Source organism: Equus przewalskii, chromosome 6 (assembly GCF_037783145.1).
Source record: "Equus przewalskii isolate Varuska chromosome 6, EquPr2, whole genome shotgun sequence".
Classification (NCBI taxonomy): domain Eukaryota; kingdom Metazoa; phylum Chordata; class Mammalia; order Perissodactyla; family Equidae; genus Equus; species Equus przewalskii.
Window position 1 is genome coordinate 73,287,579 of NC_091836.1, and position 19,734 is coordinate 73,307,312.

At 35.2% G+C, this 19,734-nt stretch overlaps 1 long non-coding RNA gene and 2 pseudogenes across 1 annotated transcript in view; 1 reads left to right on the forward strand and 2 right to left on the reverse strand.

Moving 5' to 3' along the window:
* The window catches only part of LOC103554044 (olfactory receptor 51G2-like), a 13,717-nt pseudogene extending 12,009 nt beyond the window's left edge, over positions 1-1,708 (reverse strand).
* Positions 1-19,466, forward strand: part of LOC139084309 (uncharacterized) — a 23,782-nt gene extending 4,316 nt beyond the window's left edge. Inside the window, exon 2 of the long non-coding RNA XR_011541676.1 lies at positions 19,326-19,466. This is a non-coding gene — a long non-coding RNA (uncharacterized lncRNA). The remainder of the gene's footprint in view (positions 1-19,325) is intronic.
* Positions 14,687-17,528, reverse strand: LOC139084038 (olfactory receptor 52D1-like; annotated as a pseudogene).
* Positions 19,467-19,734: the final 268 nt, after the last annotated feature.

The following is a 19,734-nucleotide window of genomic DNA, read 5'->3' on the forward strand; positions in this document are numbered from 1 at the left end:
GTGCTTGGAGTTTAATGCCATCTTGAATTTTTTAAACAATTTTATCTTTGAATTTATGTGCTGTAATAGAAATCTTACATGAAAATGGGGCAGTGGTTGGGACTTGGAGGCTGATTCATATATATTTATATGAGCTGTACCCTCCGCATTCCCCCAGAATGATTTCTTGGCCGCCTGCTGCCTTACCCCTGACCAGATATTGCTGCTGCTGCCCTTTGTCCTTGGCATGCTCCTGACCCTTATCCTATCCACACCCATAACCAATCCTCCAGTTTACAAGAGAGGGACCCATCTCCCTGTGCGTGTTTGCATTTACCCCACAGGTATCCCCATGCCTAAAAGAGAGCAAGATAAATGGGAAAATTAAAAATATCATAATTGTTAGAGAGACCACAGAAGAAAAATAAAAGCTCTTTTTTCCCTGAATTTTTAGCAAAAGGCCAGGCAACTTTTAATTTGCATTAGGTTTCTCAAACTATACAGCCAGCAGCAGTTAAGATGCTGGCTCAGGCACAACATCTGTAACTTCAGGGCACTGTTACAGACTGAGTGTTTGTGTAGATGTTAAGGCAGGCTGTATACTCCCAGTGGACACCAACTCTCTCCTTTATGACATTTTTGTGTTGCTCTGTTAGCTCTTTTTCTGCTCTTTTCTGCTTTTGTAAGTAACTCTGGTGCCAACATACCAATAACAGACAAATCATTGTGTATTTCCATCATTAAGACTGATGCCATCATTGTCTTGAGGACATGTCTACATCACAGTAGATCTGATTTTTGGAGGAGGAAGCAGGCACAGAACTCCTGGGCAGATGTGCTTCATGTTCATACTATAGAGTATGGGATTGAGCACAGGTGGAACTAATAAGTAGATATGAGCCATGAAGAAGTGGATGAGGGGAGATGAGTGTTTGACAAATGATGGACAATAGCCCAAACACAGGTACATACAGAATGAGTACAGCACAGATGTGAGATGCACATCTGTTGAGGGCCTTAAACCTCCCTGCACAGGATGAAATTCTTAATATTGAATAAGGGATGAAAACATGATAGAAAAGTACCCAGAGAGTCCATGCCCCCACAACACTATGATCACAACCAATTCATATATAACATTAAACTTACTGTCAGCACAGGCAAGGCGGATCATGTCCTGGCGCAGACAATAGGAATGAGAAACGATGTAGGAGTGGCTGAAGGGAAAGAAAGGTAGGCAGGCCAGAAGGGAAATCACAGCAAAGGCATTCCTAAGCAGGGCTGCAATTCCAATTTTAGTGATAAGTCTTGGGGTGAGAATGGTCACATACTGCAGGGGGTGGCAGATGGCCACATAGCCATCAAGGGCCATGGCCAGGATCACAGATGACTCAGTGAAGGAGAAAGTGTGAATGAAAAACATTTCAACCACACAGATGTTGAGCTGGATCTCCCTGGAAATGGACCACAACACGCTGAAGAGTGATATCATTGTGGGCATGGACATGCCCATGTCAGGGAGAGAAAGCTTGGCCAGGAAGTAGTACATGGGCTCATGGAGCCTGGGGTCTGTCCGCACGATATGCAGGATGGTGCAGTTACCCATTATTCCAACCAGGTAGAGGAGACAGAATGGGATGGAAATCCAGTGGTGAAATTCCTCGTATCCAGGGATACCTCTGAGATAGAATGTGGAGGACAGGGAATTGCTGGAGTTTTAGGTTGCCATAGAGCTTCCTGTTAAACTACAAACCAGTTTCATGATCACACTCCACGGTGGAAGGCAGTGATAAGATCAGCATCTGTGTCAGGAAGAAATTAGAACAAGACTTCAGTCCTAATCTATAATCACTCCTAAATTCATCCCCACATTTTTGTTTTATCTTTCTTCATTTCATTGCTAAGTTTCATTAGTTAAGTAAACTATCCACTTTAAAACCACAAGGACCTTCCCTTCTGCTTCTCAGTTGTAGATCCATAAATATCCTCTCTGAATATGCACGATCTTCTTCTGAAGACACTACCCACAGCAGCACATACACAACCTCTTCTAGAAAACATTTTTAATTTTATAATTTTCTCTTGAAGCTTTCTTGGCCAGGGTTACTGGCCTTAGTTTACCCTTTTTTTTTTAAATGATTTCTGCAGTACTTTACATGAAATGCCTTTATTTTTCTGAGCCCAATAGCTTTTTCAATAGTACTAAAACACCATGCAAGATATATTTGCAGAATTCAGGCAAGTTTTGGTCTACATGGTTGCCGTTCTCACTAACATCTCCAACTGTATAATTGATGCCGCAGGCCTGGTATCCACAGATAATCAATTCTAATATCAATGGACCAGCATCCCCAAGAGCTTACAGGTTAAAGCAGACTTGAATAACATGCAAATTTTAAAAATTATTATATTAAAATATGTAGTTGTTATATATAATGCTCTTATTGTAATAAAATATATAATTTAAGCAAAATGCAATTGACGGTAACTCTGATTTTAAAGATTCAGAACTTTCTATTATGTTTCGGTACTGATAAATTAGAGAGACTGGTTCTACAAAACATAAAAAACAATAGACAGAAAGGGGTTGTGGAAAGAGAATAGAAATTCATGATTCAAAGCAAAAGAAAGAAAAAACAAAATAACAAAAAATTATAATGCTCAGAAAAAATCCCATTGGCATCTGACCTTGAAATCAAATCTTTTCTACTCAGACTAAATGAGAAAATATATTTCCCTCCACTAGAATCCAGTACGTCTTCTGTGGTCAAGAAAAACATCTCTGGAGGAAAGAAGATGAGCTGCCTCTCAAAATCTTACTTATTCTTCACTTGGCACGCATCCACACTCGCCAAAACTCTGTTTTGAGAATTTACAAACCATGGAATAAATTACCTCGCACTTTTTTTTTTTTTTAAGATTTTCTTTATTTTTCCTTTTTCTCCCCAAAGCCCCCCGGTACATAGTTGTGTATTTTTAGTTGTGGGTCCTTCTAATTGTGGCATGTGTGATGCCGCCTCAGCATGGCTTGATGAGCAGTGCCATGTCTGTGCCCAGGATTCGAATCGACGAAACCCTGGGCCGCCAAAGCAGAGTGCGCGAACATAACCACTTGGCCATGGGGCTGGCCCCTAAGTTGCTTTGCTTTTAAATTAATAAATCAGTTTGTAACCCTGTCTTATAAAGTCTACTTTGGCCTTTAAGGACATCAAATACTCTTCAATCTCCTCTAGTTCAATGTACATAAACCCTGGATGAAGAAGATATTTGTCTGGGATGGTTAATAATGACAACTATCTAGGAAATGAAAGACTCATAGTCAAAAAATCAAAGAAGTAAATTCCAGAGATAAATTCAGTCTTTCTGACTGTTCGTATTATAATTGAATTATACCCACATATTACGTGAACTGATACTTATGACCCTGCTATTTTCTTCAATCTGCCTGGCTTATTAGCTCCCCAAATTCTTGCTTATCTACCCCACCCTCCTTTCTACATTTGGCTCATTATTATCTTCAATATCCAGATTTTCCAATATTATCCTTTCTTTTTCTTGATTCTTTTCCAATTTCTCATCCATAATCCAAACTTATAAATCTGCCTTCTTATAAATCTGCCTTCTTTTCAACTCACTGATTAGTCAGTTCAGACCATTTCTCTGATTCTATAACCTCTCTCTCCCACTGCCAAGGAGGAGTAAATACAAAGTTTAATTGAAAACTGGAAGGTATCTGATCTGGAGACCAGTCTGAGGCATCTTTAGTCATTTCAATGACTTCTGAGTCAGATTTTAACGAGTCAGCTGTCCACCATCTCCCTTGTTCAGACTACTTTTCTGGTTCTGCTATTATATTGACCTAGGTTATATTCTGGTTCCAACACTTGTTCTCTCTTTAATTTTAGATAAATGACTTTTTTTCTCTCTGTACACAAATTTGCCTCCTCTGTAAACTGGAGATAATAACAATTTGACAGGATTATGCTAAAAATTAAAGGAGATATTGTGGGTAAAATACTTAGCGCAAAGCCTTATGTATCGTGACCATAAAACAATCATGGTGATGATGATGATGATGAAGATGAGAATGATGACGGCAACAACGACAATGATTCTTTGAAGGATAATTGTGGGGAGGAAGGTACTACGGGGAGACTATAGAGTATACTTCCATAGAGGAAAACACCGTGAGTGGTCATCTCACAAAATGATCTAGGTAGGCTCAGGATGGGAAGTGAATTATATCACTTTCATCTTCTTTTCATCCAGTGAAGATTCAGTATAGCCAAGAGATATGAATTGCTTCTTAATCTTTTTCTCTAACCAGAAATCTGTCTGATAATTATAATGATCTTACCTGTATACTTTCTTCTTTATTCAGTGCCAATTTGGGGGAAAAAAAAGATTCCAGAACAGAATGGGCAGTCTCACTTAGAAAAGAAATGAGACCTTTGAGACTTCTGTGAGCTAGGAATCTGAGCATCCAAGTTATTATTCTGAAGTTACCACAACATATATATTAACTATATACCACGTATTCAGTAGTATCTGGTCCGCCTATTATCCCAAAACCCCTTATACTGATCTCCAGAGCAGTATTTCCAACAGTCTACTGCATATCTTTGATTGTATATATAAAAGGCACAACAAACATCACATGGACAAAAATGAATTCTTGATACCTGCCTTACTATTTCCATCTTAATAAATGCAACTCTTACCATACAGTTGGTCAAAACTAGATATTGTCCTCAATTATTCAAATCTTTTTGCCCTTATCCAATTCATCAACATATGCTTTTGTTTCTACATCTGAAGTATTTTAATTTATTAACTTCAGCTCTTTACCACTGTCATGATTTTTCTTTTAAAATATTTTAGTAGCCTCTTGACTCATCTCGTTCTTTCTACTTATGCCATTTCCCCCAAATCAATATCCTTATAGGTGATAGTGAATTATTAAAGACATGGGCAAGTAAAGTTATTCCTGTACTTGAAATGTGTTAATTGCTTCATATTGCTCCCAGAATAAAAGGAAACCCATTGCCATTACTTATAATTTTGCTCCAATGCCCCTTCCTCCTGACTTTTGTGTTCCCAGGCGTAAACCCCCAGATGACTCTCTGGTAGCTTTACTATTTCTGACCTCAAAACAAGTTGTTGCCGCCCTTGTACACTGAACTACAGACATTCTTTCCTCCTGTTATATAACAGTTCGAGCCTCTTTCTCACCATCTGTTCAAATATTCTCTATCCACTGATCTTAAATAGCCAACCACATCTCCTCTCACATTACTTTATCACATTACGTTTTTTTTTCCTTACAAAACTCACTCATTTTTCACCTCACCAGAATCTTCTATCTCCAATTATCCAAAGCCAATCAGTTTTCTTTGGCCCATATTTTCTTCCTTCCTTTCTATTTACAAATCGACAGATTTCTTTTCTCCAGCTCTGCTTTGCCCTCATCCTTCACAAGAAACTTACTCAAGTCTGTAGGCCACTTCTGTTTCCCCATCGCTTAATTAATTTTCACTGCTTTGCATTCTTGCTTACCGAGTGCTCTAGTTGAAGGTGGTGTTTCCTAAGAGGTATAGAAGGTTATCAGTTTATATAACTGTGATAAAGAAGTTTCTAATTTTGTTTCTGATTATTTTGGGGCCCTGGAAGCCTGAAGGAACCATCGTTACTACTATTGCACTAAGAAGTAGGGGCCTGTGGGCCTAAGGGATGAATGTTGCTCAGGATAAGACAGTGGGAATTTCCATAGGAACGGAGAATGCCCAAGGGAGGCTTAAGTGGGATGGTATCAAGGAAACCCTGACTCCATCTCTGATGGCAAGCAAGCTTAGATACACAATGAGGGTGGATGTCTTCCAGCTTAGTAACATCCTAAATAAAATAAAGAGATTATGGAACTAAAATGGACACTAGAACTGGGCAGGTCCTAGAGGCTACCTGCCCTATAGGATGGGATCTCATAGGTATCTTCCCTATGTGTAAATGTGAATTAGAAATAGGTATGTTCTCAGAAGAACTAACATAGGTTCAAATAATCTCAAATTGTGAGTTGACTAAGAAGATTGAGATTGTTAGTGCACATAGCTACCTGTTAGAAGAAAAGCATAAATCCTCTAAACTGGAATAGCATTATACAGCATTATCCTAGGCCTAAGATCGTTTCTACTTTATTTTGTAAAAAATATTCGGCATTAGCATAACCAAGCAGGGAAAAGAACAAATAGATGTGACCTTAAAAAAAAATCAAATAATAAAAAAACAAGAATAAACATAGGGGACTCAATAATATGGTTTTCATATGTCTTTTTAATAAGCATGATTAAACATACTGGAGGAAATGAAAGATAAGATTGAAATACTCAGAAAGAAACTGGAATATTTTTTCAAAGATTCAAATGGAAATTCTATGGCAGAAAAAATTTTAAAACCAAAGTTAAGAAATTAAGAGTCTTTACTACAATACTGTGAGGAAACTATATAATTGAGAAGCTAAGTAAATGTCCAAAGTTATGGGATTCTTAAGTAGTAAAGCCAAGATTTAAATATACAATCAAGAATTATAGCTATTTTTTTTACCTTTATTTATAGTTCTAAATGCTGCCCTTTTGGTCTTTTATGGAGGCTTCATTACATAAGTGTGGTTGATTAAGTCTTTGGCCATTGGTTATTGTTTCGACTTCCAGCCTGTCTCCCTTCCCAGGAAATCAGGGCAGGAGACTGAAAATTCCAACCTTCTATTCATATCTGGTTCTCCTGACAGCAAACCCCCATCCTTAGGTGTCGTCCAAAAGTCACCTCATTAATATAACAAGAAACACCTTTATTGCTCAGAAAGTTCCAAGTGTTTTGGGAGTTCTGTATCAGAAATGATGATGAAGACCAAATATTTATTTCTTATTGTAAATCACAATATCACAGTCCCCCAAATATATCCACATCCTAGCCTCAGGAACCTGTGAATACATTACTTTACGTGGTAAAAGGAAATTTAGGTTGCAGAGGGAATTAAATTTTATAATTATCTGACCTTAAAACAGATTATTCTAGATTATCTAGGTGGGTTCAACATAATCATAATGGTATTTAAAATTGGAAATGACAGGCAGCAGGAAAGAACGTTAGAGGGATAGTATATGAGAAAGAATTGATCAGCTGCTGTAGACAATGCTTGTGTCCCTCCAAAACTCGTATGTTGAATTCTTATTCCCAAGGTGATGGTATTTGGACATGTGGCCTTTGAAAGGTGATTAGGTCATACAAGTGGAGTCCCCATGAATGGAATTAACACCCTTTTAAAGGAGACACCCGAGAGTTCCCTGACCCCTTTCGTCATGTGAGGACGCAGTGAGAAGACAGCCATCTATGAAACAGGATGTGACTTCTCACCAGACACTAAATTTGCTTGTACCTTGATCTTGGACTCCCCAGCCTCCAGAATAATGAGAAATATAGTTCTGTTGTACATCAGCCTCCCAATCTATCATATTCTGTGGTAGCAACCTGAAGGAACTAAGACATCAGCTATTGCCAGCCTTGGAGATGGAAGGAGGCCATGAGCCAAGGAATGCGGCCAGCCTCTAGAAGCTGAAAAAGAGAAGAAAACGGATTCACCTCTAAAGTTTCTAGAAAAGAATGCTATCCTGCTGACATCTTGATTTTAACCCAGTGACATATGTTTTGAATTTCTAAATATGGAACTGTAAGATAAATTTAATATAATTTTTTTAAATAAATAAATTTGTTTTAACCAGTAATTTTGTGATAATTTCTTATGGCAGCAATAGGAAACTAATACAACTTCCATAGAATTCAATTCATATATAGAATATTTGGAAAAAGACAGTAGACTTGCTCTAATTAATATGTGAAAACTCTGTACATAAAATTACAGAAGATTATTTCCAGCAGATTCTCCCACAAAAACTGGTACATAACAGGTCATAAAGCAATAATTAAATTATCACTAATGAAGAAATATAAGAAAATGAAAAAATTTGGATATATTAGAAGATCAATGTAAAATTGTCAAAAAACATATATAATAAATTTTAGAAGAAAGAAATCTATGAGGGGGTGAAATATTTGAAAAATAATGGCTAATAATTTCAAAATATAAGAAATATAAAACTTCAGATTTTATAGTACCTCGAAAATAATATTTTCTTAAAAATTATAATATTGCAGAGATAACTAATTACAATCAAATTTCTATCAATGTCACAGCAAACATTCTAAAATTTCTGAAGAGTAAAATTATATCACTTACACAGTGATAATTATCATATTGGAATTAGAATTTCCAAAGAGGCACTAAATCCAGTATACCATTAAAGCGGTATTTGCAAATACTTGCAAGAATTCTCACTTACTGACAAGAGTTTCTCACTGTGTGCTATAGATTTTCTAAATGTATGCAAATAGTAAACAGCTATAAAAAGACCTCCCTCATTATTTTCACTTTTTTATGTTGTTAATCCCTTTTCATCTAATCTGACTGATAACTACTTGAAGGAAATAAACACTTATTTTCTCTGTTTTCTTTGTGTATTTGAGATCCTTAAATATGTGATAGTGATTACCATAACTTGGTAGAAGAAGGATTGAGAAGGGATGCAAATGTATTTATGTACTCCCAGTCAATTAAAAAAAAGCTAACTATTGACAATCCAGTAATGTGCTTATTTTTTTTCTGTAGCTATGTTTTGCCACACAAAACAAAACAACAAGTAATTGAATTTATTCACATATGGCTCCTTAACTGAAACAGCAGCTGTGGGCTATCCTGATCATTAGCCACTGTATGAGGTTCCCTTTTGTTATTTATCCTGTTGGATGATGGTCCTCTGATCTGTAAATATGTGCAAGTTTGAAGGTCTTCAATTTTGGCCACATTTTGCCCACAAAATGAAATGGCAGTCAGAAATACAAAGGAAGATAAACAATGGAAATATAGAACAACCAGAAAACAAGAGATAAAATCGCAGTATTAAGGCTTCATATATCAATAATCTCTCAAAATGGAAATAGGTTGAATTCTCTAATCAAAGGACACAGAATAGCTTCAAGGATTAACAAAGAAGACCCAACAATATGCTGCCTCCAGGAAACACATCTCAGCTCTAAAGACAAACATAGGCTCAGAGTGAAGGGATAGAAGATGATACTCCAAGCAAGTGGTAAACAAAAGAAAGCAGGCGTTAACATACTTGTATCAGACAAAGCAGACTTCAAGATAAAGAGAACAATGAGAGACAAATAAGGGCAGTATATAATGGTAAAAGGGACTTTCCATCAAGAGGACATAACACTTGTGAATATATATGCACCAGCACAGGAGCACCAAAGTATATAACGCAAATATTAACAGATCTAGAGGGAGAAATTAACAGCAACACACTAATAGTAGGGGATCTCAACACTGCACTTACATCAATGGATAGATCATCCAGACAGAAAGACAACAAGGAAACAGTGGATTTAAATGAAACACGAGATTAGATGGACTCAATAGATATACAGAGAGCATTCCATCCCCAAAGAGTACAATACACATTCTTCTCAAGTGCACATGGAACATTCTCAAAGATAGAACATATGTTGGGAAACAAAGCAAGCCTCAACAAATTTATTTATGTACTGAAATCATATCAAACATCTTTTTTGACCACAATGGCATCAAACTAGAAATCAGTTACAAGGAAAAAACTGGGAGGATCCCAATATGTGGAGACTAAACAGTGTACTACTGACCAACCATTGAATCAATGAATAAATCAAAGGAGAAATTAAAAAATACCTGGAGACAAATGAAAATGAAAATACAACATACAACTATTATGGGATGTTGCAAAAGCAGTTCTAAGAGGGAAATTCAAACCAATTCAGGTCCACCTCAACAAACAAACAAACAAATATAAATAAGTAATCTTAAACTATCCCTAAAAGAACTAGAAAAAAAGAACAACGTCCAAAGTCAGCAGAAGGAGGGAAATAATAAAAATTAGAGTAGAAATAGATGAAAGAGAGATTAAAAAAACAGTAGAAAGGATCAATGAAGCTAACATCTGGTTCTTTGAGAAGATAAAATTGACAAACTCTTGGCCAGATTCACCAAGGAAAAAAAAAGAGAAGACTCAAACAAATAAAATTATAAATGAAAGAGAAGAAATTACAATGGATGCTACAGAAATAAAAAGGATAATAAGAGACTACTATGGAAAGCTATAAGCCCACAAATTGGATAACCAAGAAGAAATGGATAAATTCTTAGACTCACACAACCTCCCAGAAATGAATCAAGAAGAAGTAGAAAATCTGCATAGATCAATCATGACTAAAGAGATGAAAACAGAGATCCAAAACTTCCCACAAAACAAAATTTCAGGACCAGGATGGCTTCTCTGGAGAATGCTAGCGAACACTTAAAGAACATTTAATACCTATTCTTGTCAAAGTATTTCAAAAAACTGAAGAAGATGGAATGCTTCTTAAATTATTCTATGAGGACAAAATTACCCTGATACAAAAATCAGACACAGACAACACAAAGAAGGAAAATTACAGGCCAATATTGCTGAGGAACATAGATGCAAAAATCCACAAAAAATATTGGCAAACTGAATATAGCAATGCATTAAAAGGATTATACACCATGATCAAGTGAGTTTATACCAAGGATGCAGGGATGGTTCAACATCTGCAAATCACTCAGTGTGATACACCACATTAACAAAATGAAGAATAAAAATCAAATGAACATCTCAGTAGATACAGAAAAGCATTTGACAACATCCAACATCTATTTATGATAAAAACTCTAGTAAAATGGGTATAGAAGGAAAGTACCTCAAGATGCTAAAGGCCTATATGACAAACTCACAGCCAACATCATACTTAATAGTGAAAAACTAAAAGCCAAGACAAGGGTGCTCACTCTCACCATTACTATTCAACAGAGTATGGGAGGTTTAGGCCAGTGCTATTAGGCAAGAAAAAGAAATAAATGAATCTAAATAGGAAGAGGTGAGATGAAACTCTCACTGTTTGCAGATGACATGATTTTATATGTAGAAAACCCAAAAGAATCCATGAGAAATAATCAACTACTATAGAAAGTTGCTGGGTACAAAATAAACTTACAAAAATCAATTACATTTCTATACACTAATAACAAATTAGCATAAAGCAAAGTCAAGAATACGATCCCATTTACAGTCTCAACAACAAGAAAAGAATAAAATTTATAGGAATAAATTTAACGAAAGAGGTGAAAGACCTATACATTGAAAAATATAAGACATTATTGAAAGAAATTAAAGAAGATATAAAGAAATGGAAAGATACTCCATCCTCATGGATTGGGATAATAAACATAGTTAAAAAGTCCCCATTACCTAAAGCAATCTACAGATTCCATGTAATCCCAATCAGAATCCCAGTGACATTCTTCATGGAAATAAAAAGAATCCTAAAATTTGTATGGAACAAGGAAAGACTTCGAATAGCCAAAGCATTCTTGATTAAAAAAAATAATAATAATAAGCTGGAGGCATCACATTACCTGACTTCAAAATATACTCCAAAGCTTTAGTAATAAAAACAGCATGGTACTGGCACAAAAACAGACACACAGATCAATGGAACACAATTGAAGGCCCAGAAATAAAACCACACATTTAAGGTCAGTTAATCTGCGACAAAGCAGCCAAGAACATACAGTGGAGAAAGGAAATTCCCTTCAATAAACGGTGTTGGGAAAACTGAACAGCTATATGCAAAAGAGTGAAAGTAGATCATTATCTTGCACCATACACAAAAATCAACTCAAAATGGATTAAAGACTTGAATATAGTCCTGAAACCATAGAACTCCTAGAAGGAAATATAGGCAATACACTCTTTGACATCATTTTTAACAGCATCTTTTCAAATCTCATGTCTACTCAGTCAAGGGAAACAAAAGAACAAATAAACAAGTGGGATTACATCAGAATAAAAAGTTTCTGAAAGGCAAAGGAAACCAGGAACAAAGTGAAAAGACAACCCACCAGTTGGGAGAAAATATTTGCAAATCATACATATGACAAGGGGTTAACTTCCAAAATATTTAAATAATTCATGCAACTCAACAATAGAAAAACAAACAACCCCATCAAAAATGGGCAGAGGATATGAGCAGACATTTTTCCAAAGAAGATACACAGATGGCCAACAGACACGTGAAAAGATGTTAAACATCACTAATTATTAGGGAAATGAAAATCAAAACTCCAGTGTGATATCACCTTACACTGGTCAGATTGGCTAGAATTACCAAGACAAAGAATAACAAATGTTGGAGAGGATGTGGAGAAAAGAGAACCCTCATACATTGCTGATGGGAATGCAAACTGGTGCAGACAATATGGAAAACGATATGGAGATTTGTCAAAAAGTTAAAAATAGAAATACCATATGATCCAGTTATTCCACTGCTGAGTATTTATCCAAAGAGATTTACGCACCTCTATGTTCATTGCGACATTATTCACAATAACCAAGACATGGAAGCAACCCAAGTGCGCTTCTATGGATGAATAGATAAAGTTTTGGCATATATATACAATGGGATACTACTCAGTCATAAAAAGGAGGAAATTATCCCATTTGCAACAACATGGATGGACCTTGAGGGTACGGTGTTAAGCGAAATAAGCCAGACAGAGAAAGACAATTACTGCATGATCTCACTCGCAGGTGGAAGATAAACAAAGACATGGACAAAGAGAACAATTAGAGGTTACCAGAGAAGAAGGGGGCACAGGAGTGGGCCTAAGGTATAAAGAGGCACATATGTATTGTGACAGATAAAAATTAGACTACTGGTGGTGTACATGATAAAGTCTATACAGAAATTGATAAAAAATAACGTACAACTGAAATTACACAATGTTATAAATCCTTATTATCTCAAAATAATACTTGCAACAATAATTTTTAGCTATATATTTATTGCAGGACTTCTCAGAGCTCCTAATAAACAAATATTCAGTTGAAATTTTAAGATGATATTGGCTTCAGAATGCGTTTAGACCATCCCATGACACTCATATTCTGTCAAACACACTTTAGGAAAACAATCCTACTTATTTTTATTGCAATTTATTTTTGTTTATGATTTTAACATAAATTCCTAGAGGGAGTTTGTATTAATTAACATCACGCCCTGAACTTCACACTAAAAATCTTGTCAAGTTTGATGAGAATTTAATGTGTTAATATATGTCAAGAACTGAGGAGAGACTATGAGACTGATAGCACTATATAAGCATTAGATGTTATTATACTGAAAAAAGTGTTTATATGTCCGAATCAACTTTATCAAATTACTGGAGCGAATTGTTTCTACCCTACTTTTGATGTTCATGTATTGTAAAACCGACCTTTTTTCCACATCCTTATTCACTATGTGCTGTGGATAAGCTGTAGATGTGAAAATTGATGAGAAATTTCGTATGAATAAACTTAGTTTAATTATGACATCCCCACACCCACACATACATGCTTCCTGATAGTGAGACTTTCTAAAGAACTCATTTCTTCCCTGATGCTCCTCCATGTGGTAAGTCTTTCTGTTCTGATGAGGAATATGTGCCAAACTCTGGGGTTTAGTTAGATGGTTCAGTGACTCTCTAACCAAACTAAGTCCTCCAAAATAGTTTTCATCACTGAGAAAGATGATATTTTGAACTCACATCTGCCACACCATTTTTTAATCTCAATCTTTTCAGGAATTATATGAGATAGAAAGGATATATATGTTATGTGTACCTCTGAGACTTAAAATTGCTTATAAACTTTGCCTTAGGCATCTCTGTATCCCCAGTGAATTCTGGTCAATAATTAAATGTCAAACCTCACTGCAGTTTTATCTTCTCTAGAATTTCATTTACACAGAGTCATGCAGTATGGAGTCTTTTGTGTCTGAGTCTTATCAGTTAGCATAATAACTATGAAATTTATTCATAAGAACCTACAGAATATCAAAGAAAGCAATGGAATTTAATGACAGAGAGAAAAGATGATAAGCTACAAATTAATGAAAAATTGGCCAAAAACAGACTTCTCAAAGTAATAATAGATTCCAGAAGACCGTTGGATAATGACTTCATAAGACTGAGGAAATGTAGTAACTGGAGAATGAAATTGTGTATCTAGGAAGGTATAATTTAAGAAGAGAGTGAAATAAAGAAAATTTTAAATGAACAGATAATAGAGAAGTTAGCACCTAGAGACTCTCACTAAGTGCTGAAATCTGTACTTAAGACAGTAGGACAGTCAGTCAGGAAGCAAGGACTGGGGTGATAAAAGATAAATTTCTAAGCTGGTACTAAGTCTTAAATAGTAAACCAAAGATATGTGATTATATATCATGTTGATTTAAAATTTCTCTTGCTTTTAGCCTCAGATGATTCCCCATAGTTTTTTTTAAGGAACCAATACTGTAATATTTTGACAAAGAGAGATAGTTGACAATGTGTCTGTTTCAATGTAATAATTGTTACAACGTACAATATATCTTTGGATAAGTTTCTTCCCATAGAGAAACTTTAGACTTCAGACAAGTGAAAAAGGATCTTGAAGAAACCACACACTCAAAAATAGATAATACAACATTTGTTCAGATATTGCTTACCACCAAAAAGGATTTAGTTCAGAGGCTTTGAAAAAATGAAAAATTTAAGGAATCTGTCCTGTATCTTCTTGGTTCTTATTCCATAGATGATAGAGTTCACCATGGCTGGGAGCAGAATATAGGTGTTTGCCACAAATAATTGGACATGGGGAGCCACACAGTGCTCAAAATTGTGGGTGAGGAAACAGAAGGCTGGAACATAGGACACTAAGATCACACAGACGTTGGAGCCACAGGTGCCCAAGGTCTTGAGTCAGGCATCCTTGGATGGGAGATAGAAGACAGTGTGGAGTATAAGGACATAAGAATAAATGATCAATATTAAGGGCACTCCTCCCATAAAGAAGACATCAATGAGGCTTTAGGCTCTGTGGATTCTTGTCTCAGCACAGGCAATCTTGATGAGGGCCATGAACTCACAGTAGGTGTAGGAAATAATATTGATTCTGCAGTAAGAAAGCCAACATAGCAGGAAGGGGTGAGGACTGAGAAGTGCTGTGCTCCAGAGTACAATAGCTAGACCCATCCCCCAATTACAGAATATGTCAGAATAGCTGAATGTCTTGATGAATTACAAATGGCTACATGGAACACTTGGGTGAGGCAGGCTTCAAAGGGAATCTCTCCATCATGGAACCAGATGAGGCTGAGATGTTGGGCACAGCTGTAGTACACACAGTGAGATCAGCCATAGCCAGCATGCAGAGGAAAAGGTACATTGGTTCATGGAGGTTGGAGTCTGTCTTGATGTTAAAGAGGAGAGAGCAGTTCCCTGGTAAGGCCAAAAGGTAGACCATACAAAAAGGAATTGGCATCCAGATGTAGGCAGCCTCCAACCCAGGAATGCCAATGAGAATGAAAGTTGCTGGATGGACAGTTGTCTTATTCTATGCTAACATAACCAGCATCAGATGTTTTATCTTTCTTTTCATGGATTTTTATCTAAAACAAACAAATAAGAACTAATAAATTTTGAAACCTCTGATAAGTGGAGTAAACCAAAGTGCGGGAAATTGCAGTTCACGGAATAATTACAATGTCTGTAAATAGTTAGAGAGATTACTTCATCATCTGACTGAGAGTCAGATATTATTTCAGAGTTACAATTTTCAATGTGGCTGATCTATATGTGCTAAGCGAGGGAAAATATCTAGGTACAAAAATCAGATTTAAATATACGAAAATTCAAAATCTTCCACTGAGAAGAAATTAATGGCAATTGAAAGTAGAAAAATGTATGAGACTCATTGTTTTGGATGAATTAGCAAGAATAGCACAGTCGTAAGATTTTACATGGTGAAATGAGAGGGATGATAGAATATTTTGAATAGAAAATTTATTCTTTTTTTATTTTCCACTTTTTAGATTTTAGTTGTAATAGTTTGGGTACATGCTGAATTACAGTGTGTGACTTTGAAATTGAAATACCAAAATTTGGAAAGATGTGTCAATTTTTGTGAAAGGATGAGAAGGAGGTTCATTCACACCAACGTGGGACACATTCAGGATGGTGACAGAAGTGGGTCTGATGACAACGTGTCAGGAAATGAACAGCTTGTTGCATTGATCATGACTCTCTGCTGGCCCCAGAATTTGTGTTTACTCTTGACCTCAGCAGGCAAGAATTACAATATGATGACAAACTGTATTCTGAGCTTCATTCACTTTCTTACACATATTCAATTAGTCAAAACAACTTTTTGATTTGCTCTGTGGATTAAGTTCACTCCATAGGCACTCTACTTCATCCAAGCTTTCCTTCGTAATCTTTCCTTTGCTCTCCACACTTCTCGTGTATTGATTTATCCCTACCCCCACCACATACTGAGATTTACTGACTGCACTTGTTCCATTTCTTAATAATATTAGAGCAACACTTTAAAAGTTGATGCTGCTCTCCTCTTAGAAAGTTTATTTTTCCTTTTCAGAAACACAATTCATACTGTTCTTGTGACACTTATTTTACTTTACCCACTATTATAGTTACTTATAGGTTATGGAGTCTTTGTGATCAGGAAATATTACCCTTAAATCAGTGTCCTTTGAAGTAGGAATTGGACTATCTATAGGAGACTGGGCTATCAACACTGAATTACAATCAGGAAAAATAGTTTTGCCTCTTAATCTGTTGTTAAAGTTTCGTACTCAAAGTTTCTACTTTGGCTAGGTGGTTTTCAAAATCTCTAGTGATGGATATTTTCCTTTGAGCATGGAAACAGCTACGCCCTTTTCTAAGGATCTTTAGAAAGTTTATGTAATGACATTTCTGAATTATGGAATAAATTGGGATAGAAAAGTAATACAGGAACACCAGATTATTAGGAAGTTATGTAATAATGTAATACTTAACATATGTAAATGCTTACCATGATTGAGTTAATTTCCTGAGAACGTTTCATGTATTAACTCTTAAATTTCATTACCATTTTGAGATGAGGAGAATTTAAGTAACTTCTGTAAGTTTAAACAGCTGGTGAGTGATAGACCTTGCTTCTGTCCTACACACTGATTTTAGACCCCTTATTCTTAAGTGTAATGATAAATTGCCTTATCGATATGACAGTCTTTTTGTACTTGTGTATGTAAGAGAGAAGATAAAGATTGCTCTGTATCTAACATTAGAAAATATCATGACTAATTTGATTATGAATACTGACTAAAAAGCCCCTCTATTCTTAAATTTGATAAAGAAACCATTCCAAATCCAACCTTTCTCTTCCTAATTAGCCCTCCCCCAGTGCACTTACTGTCAACACACAAGAGATCTTATTTCAGAGAGAAAATTAGCATTTGTCACCAGATAAACCTCTCTCCCTCTTACCCTGTTCTGCCATTAAGTTTACGTCGATACTCATGGAGTTAATACATTTTTACATACTTTCCCTTTTTTTGTCCTAAAATTAACCTTTATATCCTTTTATCTATATTTTTGGTTCCATCAACAGTCTTATATGTCTCTTGCACTTTAACCTTCACTCTTTCTATTTGTTCCATCCCTCTACACAGTTTAAATATATTTTTCCAACAGAAAACGGGTAGACAGATTGTGTAGAGAAAAAAATTCACACTGAAGTGAATGCAAATGTCCCATCATTTAACATAGATGTTATCCTTACTTGTAATCGGGAAATTAAAAATTAAAATCAATATGATACAAATCATACATTAAATATTTAAACAACAGAATATTGAGATTGTTGATAACAAGCATTAGTGAGGTTTGGGTTAAAAAGCAACATGCACAATTGGTAGGAGAAAGCTGACCCAAGTTTTTGAGGAAAATTGTGTAGTAACCATTCTTACTAAAACAAAATTTTTGACAGATCAATTTAACTTCTCGCCATCCTAGGAAATAAATAAACCTAGAAGTATATACAGTGATTCTCATTGTCAAGGTGCTTATAATAGAAGAACAATTGAAGCATTCAGAATGTCCATCAATAAAGTAACATTAACTTAAAAAATACGTGGCTTGTTTATATTATGGAGTACTCTGAAGCACTCAGGATAAATAAAATATGTTTATATACTAACATAAAAAGTATACAAATTAAAAATGAAACAAGTTTAATCTTTCCATTAACATTGAAACATGCAAAAATTAAACATATATTTTTGTGTATAGGTGTGTGTTTGCATATAATATATAAACACATTTATGCTAAGAATTTTATAAACACAGAAAACAATCTAAAAGGATATACACTTAACTTGGGAGTCTAAAATGTATGATGGATGAAAAGAATATATTCAGAGGATAATTTAGCTGTATCACTATGGTTTGACTTTGTAACAATGCCAATGTGGTCTAGATATTCATGTGTTACCTATATAGTTTAAGGTAAATAAATAATACAGAGTTACAATGGTATTAATCACACAACATACAAATTAAGGAATTACAAATGAGATGTGGCCTTCCATGTCTTGTAAAACCTTAAAGAATTTTTCTAACTTCTTGAAATACCTTTCCCCATATCTCTCTGCATAGAGAACTGGTTGCCTACTCAGTTCATGGAGATGGTGACCCTGTGTCTTTGTTCTTCATGGTATTTCTTCACACATAAAAACCTTCAGCAACTTGGTTAGAATTGAAGGCTCTGCTCACATACCAGCTCCTCTGAGATTATTTTTCTAGCTTCCTTGAACCATCATTGATGCCTCTCCTCAGTATCCCTACACTATGTGCACTTACCTGTCTTCAATCTCTTGTCATATTGTATTTTATATTTCTACATGTCTTTCTCCTTTATTATATTTCACATTATTGCTAGGAAGAGATTATATCTTTTTATATATTTGCTTACTTTTCCAATGAATGAAAGAAGAAAAAGAGAAAAGGAGAAAATTACGCGGGGGTTATTATTTTTCTGGTAAATAATTCCAATATAAATTTAAAGCAACTAGTGAAATCCCCATAAATTTATTATAGTCCACACTAATTCCCAAACACTATAATGGATTAACAGTTTATACTACTTATACTGTTTTATACTATTTATTCCGCTTATATTATTAAATCTTTTAATAGTATTTTTATAATATTTATAATATTTATTTATTTTATAATATTGAATCTTTAAGACAAGCCCAGGGATTGGTTTACAACAAAATTGAGTTCTATCAGCATTTCTCTCTTTGTCTGACTATAGGATACACAAATAAAGAGGAATGAAGGATAAGAAACTCACATCTGCTTTTGAAGAGGAATAAAATAGAAGACCTATAATATCTTCTGGCTAAATTCTACATCCTTATCCATCTCTTGCAAAAATAAAATAAATCAACATGAATGGAGTGTCTATTAGGTACTATGTTATTTACATCTCAGGCATTATTGTATTGAATTCTTAAGGACGTTTTTATGTAGGCAATCATACATATAATACAGATATGAAAAAGAAGTAAGAATGTTCATTTTAATACTTACAAGCTATTCTACTACGAATTCATGGAGCTGGAATCTGTCCCAAGTATCATTACAAATTTTTTAGTCTTTACATTAACCACTATGAGATGTGTACTCCACAGGGTTTTGTAAATGCAAAATGACATAATGCA